At 43.0% G+C, this 14453-nt stretch overlaps 1 protein-coding gene and 1 pseudogene across 1 annotated transcript in view; one reads left to right on the forward strand and one right to left on the reverse strand.

Annotated features, from left to right (window-relative positions):
• The window catches only part of PIK3R3 (phosphoinositide-3-kinase regulatory subunit 3), a 69940-nt gene that overhangs the window by 51556 nt on the left and 3931 nt on the right, over positions 1-14453 (reverse strand). The gene's annotated exons all lie outside the window — the stretch shown is intronic.
• On the forward strand, positions 13220-13338 carry LOC133388267 (5S ribosomal RNA; annotated as a pseudogene).

Below are 14453 nucleotides of genomic sequence, written 5' to 3' on the forward strand. Positions count from 1 at the left end.
ACTGGCTAAAATCACTGCCAGGATGGCTCATTTCACAGAAATTGCTTAGCAGGGTATCTACACAGTTTGCTTCATAACTTTCTTTCTAGGAGGACTAGAGACTTTTTTTAAATGAAAGTTAAGAGTCTGGGGACCCTGCCCAATGAAGGCCTTGGCAGATGCCATGGTCCCTGCAAGTGCTGCATGGGCGACTCCTGACCTAATATATTAATACATCCCCATATAAAACTGCACAGCTACTGTAGGTAGCTCAACTTAATGTTTTAAGCATATGAAATCAGTAGACTCACCACAAAGGTACAGTGAGCTTTGTCATGTCCTACTACTTCTCATTTGCTTTTGAAGCTGTGCAACAAATACTTACTTCACCACAAGGACAGGTACCAAGGCTGTCTTACGCAGGTACATTAACTAGTGAATTTGAGTAGTCTTGCTGTCACAAATGACTGATTAATTTCACTTAGCTAAGAACATCTTGATATAGTAAATAGCTAAACATAGCTATACACATCTCACCACACATACACAGTTCTCTACCGCATCTACATATCATTTAAGAGATTCCCGTTCCGTGCCCGGTACCTTCCGGGCAAAGGGGCGAGTTTGCGGCCGAATCCGAAGCCCAGGCCGCTATCAGGAGCGTGTATGTGTGTGCACGCGGCGCGCCGGCGTGACACACAGGAAGGAGGCGGGGCGGCTGAAGGCCATTTAAGGCCACTCCACCAGCCTCCCGCCCTCCTTTGAATTTTGGCGGCACCCGCCCGACCCTCCCTCTGCTGCAGTGTGATTCATTTGGTCGCTACGGGGCCGACTAGGAATTTTTGGCCTGCCTGCCTCACTTTGCTGGCAGGTTTCTTTTGCCTACTCCACACTGTGGTTGGGGGGACGGGTCAAGGGTTAGCACGGGTGCCTTTGGGGTTAATAGGCTGATTGGTCTGTTTCTAGCTTTAATATGTCAATGGTCACTTGTGGCAAAGAAGTGCGGCAAAAGGTTTAAAGGGAAAGGGCAGCTAGGTGACACCTTTAGGCACCTTTGGGGGCGATTGGCGGTCCGGGGGCCTGCAGCTCAGGGCTATACGGCCCGGGGGGCAGAACACGGGCCGCCTTTGGGGCCAACGTGCCTCATCTGCTCAGAGTTTCAGGGCTCCGGGGGCGGTGATGCGGGTTGGACCCCCTACACATCTTCAGGGTGTGGCTTGAGCTGGGGTCTGGCACAGGGCAGCCCCGGGCTCAGGCAAGGTTTAGTCACCCTATGGCTGCAAGCAGGCTTTGCCTGGATCATCAGAATGCTCCCGCACTTGATTTCCCCTCTGCAGGTTCATTATTCTAATTGATTCCGTTTAATAAAGTGGCCCATGATTTAACCCAATGAATGGTGTTTGTGTTTTATTTCCGCAATAGGCCGCAAACACATAGCTACTTCAAACAGAACTAGTGTACATAGATGTTCACAAAGTGTAACCTAAATGAACTTTCTAGCAAGATGTATAGGCACTTCTTCATTAGTCTTTAGAAAGAGGATTTTCAGTGAATTAGCAAGTTAATGAATAATGCAAGCTTATTGTTGATCTTTTGTACCGATTACATTTTCTTCTGCATTTTTGACTACTTCCATAAAAGTTATATTTAATCCCATAAACCAGTGGTTGAAAGACTTCTGTCCATGAGCCTAATCTGGTTTACCCCAGGAAGACTCAGTCACCTAACAATGATCCCACATCATGAGTCACCTTGCCATGACTAATGGCTCAACTGGCACATCTACTATGCCATGAGCTGTCACCTTGGTGCCCATGGGCACACATATGCCCACAGAGGGTTTCCCTAGTGCTCACAGGGTCTCATTTGCCTGCTGAAATTAGGCTTGAAAGAAGCCTTCTTCAGCCAACAGAATTTCCCCCTCCAAGCTTAACCAAGTTGCGGGAGAGATTTTAGGGGGGTTACACTAGCGAGGTGAGACCTGTGGCCCATCTGTGGAGCCCACAACAGTTTCTCTGGTTTACAAATTTGCCCAAGGGCCCAAAAAGGTTGGTGACCCCTGTACTATGTTCTAATTATTAGAATCTAATCATTAGATAAGAGATAAGCCCTTAAAGAGCAGTTAAGAGAAAATCTCTTATCAACAATCAGCACTAAGCACCAAGATCAAATACAAGCCTTCTGCCTTCCCTTTAAGAATAAATGGCAACATTTCCCCCATCCCAGTGCTGGAGACCGTGACACTGTGGTGCTTGATGTTAAGACTGGGAAATAAAATCCCTCTACCTGTCTTTAGAGATCCCCTTTAAAGGGAAATACAGGGAGATCTTTCTAGTCCCCTCCACCCCAGCACAGGAGTGGAGAGAGGGCTGGAAATACCAAATGTGTGTGTGCACCTGCACACCCCTGCCTCTGTGCCTGTATGTCTGGTGTGTGAGAGTATATGACCAGGTGTGTGACTAAGGGTTTGTATATGTGTGCAGGACAGAATACTGTGTGCCAGCATGTCTGGGGTATGGCAAAGCAGGAGAGGGGGGAGATATATGCATTTTTCTTTTGGCGATGAGAATGCAGCTGCCAGAAGGTTGGCCCAAGTCAAATCTGGCCCACAGGCTGATACCCACCCCTGCTATAAATTTTCTAAGAACTTGTGTTGAGTGGAGTGAGGCAAGGCACAAGATTGTAAGCCAGCCTTTGCTAGCCTGGTGCCCTCCAGATGTTTTGGACTACAACTCTCATCAACTCCAGCCATCATTGCCATGGAGGGCACCAGGTTAGCGAAAACTGTTTTAAGCAAATATGTGACGTGGGTCTTACTGAATCAGTGCTCTTTTTTCAGAAAAACATACAATTATGAATATTTTAATAAATGGTGATACCCATTGCCATTACATTACTATAAGCATGGGCCTGCAAAGTACAATCTAGCTTCAATTTTGTCATTTGGAACCTCAAAGATAAAGGTGGAACTATCAAGCATATTAGTTTAACTTTTAAAGTGCAAGCAGTTGAGAACTCAGTAAGGAAATAAATATTCACTTAGGACAATGTATTCAAGTGCAGAAGTACACATCTAAGATGTGCACCTGATTCATATGATCTTTTTTGCTTATGTGCAACTGAGCCAGGAGGCCCGCAATGCAGTACAGAGATGTTGCTGTAGTTTGTCCCAGCATGTGCATGATTTCAAGGCAGCATCTGAAATGGGTTGTCCCATTCTACAGCATCCCTTTTTGAAGGTACAAAGTACTTAGTAACTATTCCATTCATTTCTGCTGCATCAGAGGAGTCTCAGTGAAATGTGCAAACACCTCACACAAAATCCTCTCAAACTCTAACACACAGGAAAAATGAAGTTCCAGTACTGGTCAGAATGTGCCTTCATTACCTGCATTAAGGAGCCCATGGCATTTTAAGATCTGAAGCCTATTGTGATTTCTTTAGCATTCTACAGTTCCTTCCAAGATAAACATATCCTCACATTCTCATATTCAGCATTAAACAGGTACAACAGCCAAGACACATTTTAAAGTATTTTCCTCCTACAACTCATAGAATCAAGTATTAACTGAATATGAGAGTCATCCAGTCTAACCCATGGGGTCGCAGAGCAGAACCCTCTATGCACTAATATATTTCCTGTTTCAAGCTTTAACCAGATGGCCTCCAGATGATTGATTAGCAGCCCACAGGCCAGTTGTGGCACACAAGACTATTTGCACAGCATTTGAGAGTCCTTATTTTGTTTTTAAAGCAGGATTTGCATTCCCCTGTCACTGGGATGATCAGTGGGAAAGCCCTGCACTCAGAATGTCTACCTATATATGGGCAATGACACCAGGAAGGGCCAGAGATACACTGCGAGTCTTAGCAGTAGCTAAGCCATAGCTGCATGAGGTAAGGAAATCTCCCTTCCCCAAATATTAGGCCAACAACCCAATTCCTCCTGCAACAGTCTCTTCTTGTGGAGAATGAAATGAGTCAGCCTCCAACCAATGGGTAAAAAGACAAACATAGCCCCCCTAAGCTTAATAAGTTTGTAATACTACTGTCTGAAAGTAGTAAATAGAAGAGATCTAACAGGATGACCTATACCAGAAGCACTTGTTGATTCAAAGAAAAAAAACAATGGGTATAACCATCAAGTTATGATGAGGGCATCACTTTCTTTTTATCTTTATTGTCCACCAAAACTTCTGCCAGATTGTCTTCCCCAAACAATTTTTCACCTGTATATTTAGCTGTGGCTAGATTAAATCTGGATGCATTGTCCGCATCCCAGTGCGAAAGCCATACTAGGCGTCTCGCTACCACTGCCGTGGCCATAGCCCTGGCTGCAAATTGTGAGGAGTCCATGGTAGCGTCTGCTATGAAAGCGATGCAGCGTGAGAGTTTTAAAATGGACTTTCATAACTTGGAAACCTCTAGGTCTTGATTTTGGGCTAAGTCCTCAATCCACAGCAGTGATGCCCTAGAGAATACTGAGGCTGCCACCGAGGCTCTTATGGACATCGCCGTCGCCTCATGCACTCGCTTAAGTGCCAGATCTGACTTACGCTGTATCGGATCTTTGAGATGAGCATCCCCATCCCGTGGCAAGATGGAATGTGATAGGAGAGCAGTAATAGGCCCATCTATGTCTGGGGCTCGGAACTGCTCCATGACACTGGGTTCTAAGGTATACAGTCTATTAGCCCAGTTAGTCCCCCTTTTGGGGTATAGCGGTAGTTCCCACTCCTGTTGAATATTAGTCAACAGCATAGGTGGGCACAGAATGCCCTTAGGCCCAATCTTTACGGTAGGCAGCACCATAGCCTGTCTGGAGGATGTAGGTTGTTCCTCAGAAGGAGCAGTCAGCTCCAGGGAAGCGATCACCTTTTTTAACAATGGTTCAAAATGAACTTCCAAAAATAGTCTGACCGAAGTTTGAGCCTCTGTATCTGAGGCTTCGGTCCATTCTCCGTCATCCCTGGACCCCATAGAATCAGTTTCTGATAAGGGATCCTGGTGATCCTGCTCATAATACCCCCTACCCACGGCCACCAAAGTCGGGTCAGGGGAAGGCTGTCTGACAACGTGGCGTGGCCTCTTACATGGGGGGGCTGCTACTGGCAGAGACTGTGGGCATTGTGGGGCGTCACTTTAAGTGGTGGGACCTCCTCTAATAGCGCCTGCTTAAGTTGTCGGATTACATCAGGCGAAAATAATTGTGCCAGCGTCATCGAAGAGGTTATTAAGGAAGCTGGCATAAGCTGAGGAGAGAGCTGGGGTGGAGAAGCGGGGGGGGCATACTGTGCATGGGCTTCCATCACTTCGTCGTCCTCCAACCTGCTGTCCTCCAGCTGCTCCAGTAGATGGCGCTGGACTGCGGGCTCTATCGAGCACGCCTCTTGTGTGCCACTCAAAATGGCTGCCGCCGCATTTTCGGCGGGAAAACTTATTGGGGAGCTGGAGGAGGCAGTAGGCACTGGCGAAAACCTCACCTCTCGCAGCAGGCTTCCGCCTCGAGTGTTCGAATCGGAAGGGCGATGAGAGCTATGCCGCGATGTAGTAGCGAAATTCACACTCTGACGCGAGGCTTCTTGCCTATGCTCTGCCATATCCAATGTCTGCAGGGAACTGACCGCAGCAGGAGCTGGGTGCGGCCCTGATTTTTGTGTCCCTTCTTTTTCTCGGATGGCGGGACAGACGGCGGCCGGGAACTGACTGCAGCAGGAGCTGAGTGCTGCCCTGACCCCTTATGGCCTTGCAGGGAACCGACCACAGTAGCCACTGTGTGCTGCCCTGTTCCTCTAAGGGTTTTTGTCCTGGTGGTCTGAGAAGATGGTGCTGTTTCCATATCTTAGACGGGAGAGAAAATAGGGATAAGAAAGGAAGAATAGAGATAGTAATTCCCTTTTTTTTAAAAAAAACTAATTAATACAGAGTGTACGAAATCAAGTATAGAAAGAATGAAGGAAAAAGAGGAGCCGAAGGCTGATAGTCATAGGAGTTAGAGAAAACAGCCAAAGGTTGTTGCCCGAGCTGAGACAGGAACAGAACTGGCATCACCTCAGTAAGAAGGGGAGGAGCCAGGAAAATTATGGAACAGTCTCCCCGTCTGCCTGGCGCCTACACTTTTATCTTTTCAGCGCCAGGTGAAAACCTTTTTATTCTCCCAGGCATTTTAATCTATCTTTTAAGCTTTTAACGTATATTAGGTTGTTTATTGTTTAATATTTATGCTCTACTGTTTTTGTGATTTTATTGTATTTTATCCTATGTTGTGCACCGCCCTGAGAGCCTTCGGGCTGTGGGCGGTATATAAATCGAATAAAATAAATAAATAAATATAAGTCACCTCCAGATAGACATGTATGGGGGATGGAACAAGGCAACACCACATGTTACATGATCACAGTCAATCTCAGAAGAGATTCCTTCTTCATCTGAAATATGATAACACAAATCCTATCCACGGCACCTATGAGATATTTTTTCTTAACCTTGTACAACAAGTTGCCCATCCCTGCATTCTTGACCCCTCCTCTATTCTCTGATGCCTCAGGGTGGATGCCCCTCTGCTGTGTCTTAAGAAAGGAAACAGACTTTTCAATGTTATGCCTTCAGGCAGGGCTGTGGAGTCAGTATGTCAAACCTTCGACTCCGACTCCTCTGTTTTTCTACTGTCCGACTCCGACTCCTCTATTTTTCTACTGTCCGACTCCTTCATAAATGGCAAATGTATATTAATGTATTAATATTAATAAATTAATATTAATATTAAAATATTAATTTTATTTTGAAGTTGGAGTCAGTACATTTCTACCGACTCAGATTGCACCCAAAATTGCTTCCAACTCCGACTCCGACTCCACAGCCCTGCCTTCAGGGACATTGGATAAGATAAATGCATGAAGGCTGTGTGCCTGCACTTTTTTTTGCTTCTTTTTCTACTTTTAATTTCTGTGTCACTTGCTTACTTACAAATCAGAGAATCGTAGAGTTGGAAGGGGCCTATAAGGCCATTGAGTCCAATCCCCTGATCAATGCAGGAATCCAACTTAAAACATACCTGAAAGGTGCCTGTCCACCTGCCTCTTGAATGCCTCCAGTGTTGGAGAGCTCACCACATCCCTAGGTCATTGGTTCCATTGTCGTACCGCTCTAACAGTTAGGACGTTTTTCCTGATGTTCAGTTGAAATCTGGCTTCCTGCAACTTGAGCCCATTATTCTGTGTCCTGCAATCTAGGATGATTGAGAAGAGATCATAGCCCTCCTCTATGTGGCAACCTTTCAAGTACTTGAAGAGTGCTATCATATCTCCCCTCAGTCTTCTTTTCTCAAGGCTAAACATGCCCAATTCTTTCAGTCTCTCCTCATAGGACTTTGTTTCCAAGTCCCCTGATTATCCTTATTACCCTTCTCTGAACCTGTTCCAGTTTGTCTACTTCCTTTTTAAGATGTGGTGTCCAGAACTGGATGCAGTACTCAAGATGAGGCTAAGCAGTGCTGAACAGATGTAAACCAATACTTCACACAATTTGGAAACTATACTTCTGTTAATGCAGCCTAAAATAGCACTTGCCTTTTTTGCAGCAATATCACACTGTTCGCTCATATTCAGCTTGTGATCAACAACGATCTCAAGATCCTTCTCTCATGTAGGATTGCTGGGCCAAGTATTCCCCATCTTATAGCTGTGCACACACTTTCTTTTTCCTAGGTGTAGAATTTTGCACTTATCCCTGTTAAATTTCATTCTGTTGCTTTCAGCCCAATGCTCCAGCCTATCAAGATCCCTTTGATTTTTGTTTCTGTCTTCCAGGGTATTTGCCATCCTTCCCAATTTTGTATCATCTGCAAATCTGATAAGCATTCTCTGAACTTCCTCATCCAAGTCATTAATAAAAATGTTGAAGAGCATTGGGCCCAGAACTGAGCCCTTCAATACCCGGCTCATTACCTCCCTCCAGTTTGAGAAGGAACCAGTGATAAGCACTCTTTGCGTACGATTCTGTAGCCAACTATGGATCCACCTGATAGTTGTTCCATCCAGCCTGCATTTAGCTAGCTTGCTAATCAGAATATCATGGGGCACTTTGTCAAAAGTTTTGCTGAAGTCAAAATATAGTATGTCCACAGCACTCCCACAGTCTACCAGAGAGGTTACCTGATCAAAAAATGAGATAAGACTAGTCTGGCAAGATTTGTTCTTGATAAATTCATGTTCGCTTCTAGTAATCACTGCATTGTGTCCAAGGTGCTTACAGATTGACCGCTTTGTAATCTGCTCCAGAATTTCCCCCAGGATTGATGTCAGGCCGACTATAGTTCCCAGGGTTCCTCCTTTCTGCCCTTTTTGAAGACTGGGACAACAATAACCCTCCTCCAATCGACAAGCACTTCACCCATCCACGATTTCGCAAAGATAATAAGATAGTGGTTCTGAGTGTTCTTGAGCCAGTTCCTTCAATATTCTAGGATGCACTTCATCGTCTCGCAGATTTCAACTTGTTCAAAGTGATTAGGCACTCTTTGACCATTTGTCTATCAATCTCAAGCTACAATCCTGCCCCTTCAACTTCATGTTTCCCAGGAGGGTCATAGATCCTCCTTTGGGAGAAGACTGAGCCAAAGTAGGAACTGAGAACTTCTGCCTGTTCTTTGTCATCAGTTATCATGTTGCCATCCTCATTGAGTAGCTGTACCACCATTTCTTTTCTCTGTCTTTTACTATGGATGTACCTGAAGAAAGCTTTTTTGTTGCTTTTGGCATCCCACTAACCCCAGCTTATTCTCATATATAGCCTTTCTGACGCCATCCCTGCAATTCTGTGCTACCTGTCTGTACTCTTCCCTTGTAACCTGGCCTTCCTTTGACTTCCTGTATGGGTCTTTTTTTTTTGTTTTCAGGTCATATAAGCTTTCTGTGAAACCACATTGGCTTCTTCTGCTGTCTTCACCTTTTTTTCCTTGATAGAATTGTTTGCCATTGTGCCTTTAGAATTTCCTTTTTTAGAAACTCCCATCCATCTTGGACTCCTTTTTTCATTAGGGTTGCTTGCCATGGAACCTGAATTACCATTGTTCTGAGTTTATTAAAATCGGCTTTCCTGAAGTCCAGGGTATGCATATGGCTGCTCTCAGCTTTTGCTTCCTTACAATCAAGAACTCAAGTATAGCATGGTCACTTTCCCCCAGAGCTCCAATAATGGCCACTTCATTCACCAAGTAATCTCTATTGGTTAGAATCAAGTCAAGGACAGCTGATCCTCTAGTTGCTTCCTCATTTTCTGTAGGAGAAAGTTATCTCCAACACAAGCCAGAAATTTCTTGGAGGAGTCGTGTTTGGCAGAATTTGTCTCCCAACAGATATCAGGATAATTGAAGTCCCCCTACATCATGCCTCCTCAAAACATTGGCAATTTGCTTTTAAAAAGTTTCAACCTCATCTTCTCCTTGATTGTGTGGTTGGTAGTAGACTCCAACCACCATGTTCCTTTTATTCCCTGACCCATTTATTTTCATCCAGATACTCTCGGTGGAACTACCAAACTCATCCTACTGTATTTCTGTGCAGGGACACATATTTTTAACACATAGTGTGATTCTTCCTCCCTTTCTATTCCTTCTGTTCTTTTTGAAGAAGTTATATCCTTCAATGGCTTTATTCCAGTCATAGGTGTCATCCTACCAAGTTTCAGTTATACCAATCAAGTCGTATTTACTCTCCTGTATTAAGAGTTCAAGTTCGTCCTGCTTGTTTCCCATACTCTGGGCATTAGTCCATGTGAACTGTTCCATGTTTAGCCCTTGGAAAAACACTCTGCCAGTAAGAGGGAAATTGGCCCATGGAAGGGGACAAGGAGAGGTCCTCAGCAGTAGAGATGCCTGGATTGACCTGTAATAACACTGAGTCATGCAATATTGGTGTACATGCACACACATATGCACACTTCATGCTTAAATCAGAGAAGTCCATAACAAAATTGTGATGTCAGCCTTTTGCTCAAAGAGTCTGTACGTTGTTGGTTGAATGAAAGAAGAGGGAAAGAAGGGAACTTGCACTACTTGTCAACTTAGGAGCCCCCCCCCCCAAAAAAAATATTGGCGGAATCTATCATTCTGTGTTCAAACTTGTTACGTCTGGATGGCCAAGATTTACCCCATGGGGAATATTTGGTGGATAGGTCATCTGATACCCATGCGAATCTCACTAACAAGATACTCCCTACTATTATTTGCATTTCTTTCTTGTTTTCCCCATATTGGGACCATTGGTGAGCATACACAAAACTAACTAACATCAAACCCCCACAGCTGCTCTTGTTGCAGCTCCCTACCTGTGTCTACCTCAAGGATACACTGAAGGCCATGTAAGGTATGCGGTGGCAAAGCTGGGCTCAGACAATGACATGGGGTGGAAGGTTTTCCACAGAAAATTTTCCAGAATGGAAGATTTTCTAGGTCTTTATTTTTCTGTGGAAAAATTTCCATTTCATAAGATCATTTATAATAATGAATGGATGTCATCTGTAAATACAATATTAGGCAAGCTTCGCAGTTTCAAAACTTAAAGCTAAAAGTTTTTACTAAATACAAGTCAATAAGCAAGCTAAATTAGATCACTCTAGGCATCATATTCATATTTTCTGGAAAACTCGCATCACTGGGCACAGCTGAAGTAGGATAATTTGGCAAAGATAATTTGGGTCTAATTATTGCTATAGGATTGGGGGGGTTGAGATGGATGGTGCCTTTGGATCCCCTTTCCAGCCTCTGATTTGGAATCTGCACAGGTGGAGTTGTAGCAGAGAAACCTGCTCCACTGGTCAAACAAGTCCCTTTGATAAATTAATCATTATGAACTGGCCAGTCTCTTTGTTCGCTGGATGGACCAACCTGCTTATGTAAGTATGTGGCCCAGAGTAGTCTGGGTTGCGATTGGAACTCTTGCAGGATAGTGATCCCTGCCCCCCAGGAAGTAGTTTTCTTTTGTGTTAGAGTGAGTCTAGGTGAATCTAGGAAGCTGAGAAAGAGACAGAGAGGCTTGCTCTGTGAGCTGAATTCTAAGCCATGGCTTTAAGGTGACTCCCCTTCACACCTGATGGGAAAGCAAGATCTGATGGACTGTTAATGCCATCTTACACTCAGGTTGTATATATGTGTAAATAAAATCATATACCCTAAGGACATCAGTCTCCACTGGACTTCTTTCCAATGAAACCAAGCCCTGCACAAGTGCAGGAACCCCTCAAAGTCTTGCACTACTCAGAGACTTGAGTGTGCACATCATTATATTCTGGAGAGAACACTGCTTTAAAGGATGCTTCACCATCACTCAGCTGTTTTCTAGAGGTTCATTTCTGTGCATTCTCCTAGACTTGCAGCAAACCAGGAAGATTGCATTGGGATTACTTGTTGCCCTGCTTCTCTGGGGACACAGTACTGTCTGGTGCTCAGACCCACTCCCAATTCTCTCAATCGAGGGTGGGAAAGAAAACAAGTAGGGCTCTAATTTGCTTTAGAACTTTGTGTGTAGGGTATCAACGTATACTCAGGGCTGATTTATAAGAGATAAATAGTAGCATGCCTTACACTTCTGTGAATGAAAATGCACAAAAGCCACATTCAAGTTGTTAGATAAGACAATCCTATGGGTATCTTTTGTAATGTGTATGCAGTGTGCGTATACTCAGAAGCTGTGGCCAAATGTGGCTTCCTAGTGCATGACCATCTAATTTTCATATGTTAGAACATGGGAAGCTGCCTTATACAGGGTCAGACCATTGGTCCATCTAGCTCAGTACTGTCTACACTGACTGGCAGTGGCTCTTCGGGGTTTCAGATAACGGTCTCTCCCAGTACTGCCCAGAGATGCCAGGGATTGAACCTGAGACTTTCTGCATGCAAAGCAAATGCTCTCCCACTGAGCTACAGCCCTTCCCCTTTGCATAAGATTTCCCACAAAAAAGTGGTGTGTGTTTGCATGTGTGTGTGTGTTGGAAATGCTTTAAGCAGCCTTTACATCCTACAAAAATGAAGACAAGGAGAACACAGATCCTTTCAAATCTTTGCTAGTCAAGAAAAAAGGAACTTAGACCTATAATTAAAAGGACAGTCAAAAAGCAACTGAAGTCAAGGTACTTTATAAGGACCCATTCTAAAATCTAATTTAATACACACACATATATAAATAATGCAAAGCTTGTTACGGCAGCAAGTCATGCTAAAAGGAGCGTGCATCTTAACTTACACTGTGAATGTCATAAAATCTAAGATTTATACTGCATGATGTTTTAATGCAGAATCATATTTTAAATAGTTATACATTAACTATATTTTCAAGAATTTAGAACTCCGCTCCTCTTCACTTTGGAATAACACTGTCAAATGAACTTATCTGGCCAGGCAACTTCAAAATTAGGTGTGTGTGTGAAAGAGAGATAGTGGAGCCATTATAAGTTTTGATAAACATTTTATGAACGGGGGGAGGATTCAGTGTCTATACAAGGTTTTGTTTTCAGCAACTGAAAGCATTGTTTGTTTTATATTTTAATAATACAATCATGTACAGTGTCAACACAACGCTTTGGCCTAAATCAGTTTGGCAATATTGACTATTGTTTCACAGCTTTTACCTTTGAGGCAAAGTTAATTTAAAAAATAACAAGTGATAAGACAACTTTAACCATTTTATTTTAAACATATACAGACCAGACTGGCTAACTTCCATGTAATAACCCTTCAGTAATTATGATGTATTTCTGTACAATCCAAACTATCTGCCTATTTATTGCACACTGGGAAAACTGTTTCAACAAATAACTGACGAAGTGCAAAAAAGAGTAATATGGAGTTTCCTATTCATAAGGGCCTTATCCCATCATTGTATTTCTGAATTAACATGGTCTATCAATTTCCACTGCATCTTTACAGAGAGTTTTCGTCAAGAACTTTAAATCAGTACAGGATACCCATATAAAAGCTTACACTATGGCTAGAAGTTAATTTTCTACAAAGGCTGAGCAGCTAAGGCAATATAGTCCATATAATAATATTCTAGCATTCCCAAGCAACAACAGCTTCCTAGATGGAAATGCTGAAATGCATTACCATTAACAATTGAACAAGGTTTCAAAATTGTTAATGAGCGTTTTAAAGTTAAGAAAAACTTTTATGTAAAAATTGTGGACAAACATATTTATACATTTTCATGCACAATGGGTTAGAGGTAAAGCCCCCTAAATATAAGCTGCCTACAGCCATACTACCCTCAACACACCCAATATCATCTGATCTTGGAAGCTAAGCAGGGTCAGGCCTGGTTAGTACTTGGATGGGAGACCACCTGGGAATACCGGATGCCATAGGCTCAGAGGAAGGCAATGGTAAACCACCTCTGAACACTTCTTACCATGAAAACCCTATGAATATATCCAAAAGATTCATAGGGTCACCATAAGTCATAACTGACTTGAAGGCATATAACAAAATACAAGCTATTGGACATTCACAACTGTGCTTCACTGCCACTGGAGATGATGTAATCTACTCACTCAACTATTTTGCACAACCACAAACCACATTCATAATGCCGACACATTATCCCAGTGATCTCTTATTAAATGCTAGGGCTGAACCTCAGAGCACACATACAGCATGCAAAGGTCCCAGGTATAATACCTGGTATCTATAGATAGGGGCTAGGAAGCCATCAGTGTGCGAGCTGTTGCTAGTCACCATGGACAATACTGAGCTAGAGTGACCATTGGTCTTACTTGATAAAAGGCAGCTTCCTGTGCTGAGAGAAAGAATTAACACTCAGCATGTACAGGAACTTTCCAGAGAAATCATGGTATGTACCTCTATTAAAATATACTGTGGCAATTCTAAGAGCTCATTAGTAAAGTGCCTATATACAATTTTAAATCATGTCTGAATGAATCATAATAAGGTAAAAAAAACTTCCCATTCTATCTTTTGTATACATTTTAAAAGACTAACTACATATATTTAATAACTCAAAGCATTTTTCTGAAAAACGCTTTACTTCATTTTTCATATACAAATGATCGGTACAGTATAAAACAGTATAAACAAAAAAGAGCATTGGTCATAATGCAGTACCAAAAGAAGTCAATTTTTTGTTGATTGTCCTTATTTAGTCATTGATCTCTTTAAAAAGCAATTTGCAGAAGTCTGAGTTCAGCAAATGCTGAAGACACACCTCTTTACCCTGGCCTTTGACACCTGGGATGTATATTTTTAGGATCCACCCTATTTTCTGTGATGTTGTTTAGGTTGTTTTTAACCATTTTAAAATTGTTGTGACCCAACCTGGGACCTCTGGGTGAAGGGCGGGTAATAAATTCTAATCATCATCATAATCCACTTCTTCATATCCAATGCTTACCAAGATCATTATTTCCAGATCCAAGTTCTTTGTGAAGGCATGCAGATTCCCTTCCCACCACCCCCTTGAATGCTT

The sequence above is a fragment of the Rhineura floridana genome, chromosome 6 (genome assembly GCF_030035675.1).
Source record: "Rhineura floridana isolate rRhiFlo1 chromosome 6, rRhiFlo1.hap2, whole genome shotgun sequence".
NCBI lineage: Eukaryota > Metazoa > Chordata > Lepidosauria > Squamata > Rhineuridae > Rhineura > Rhineura floridana.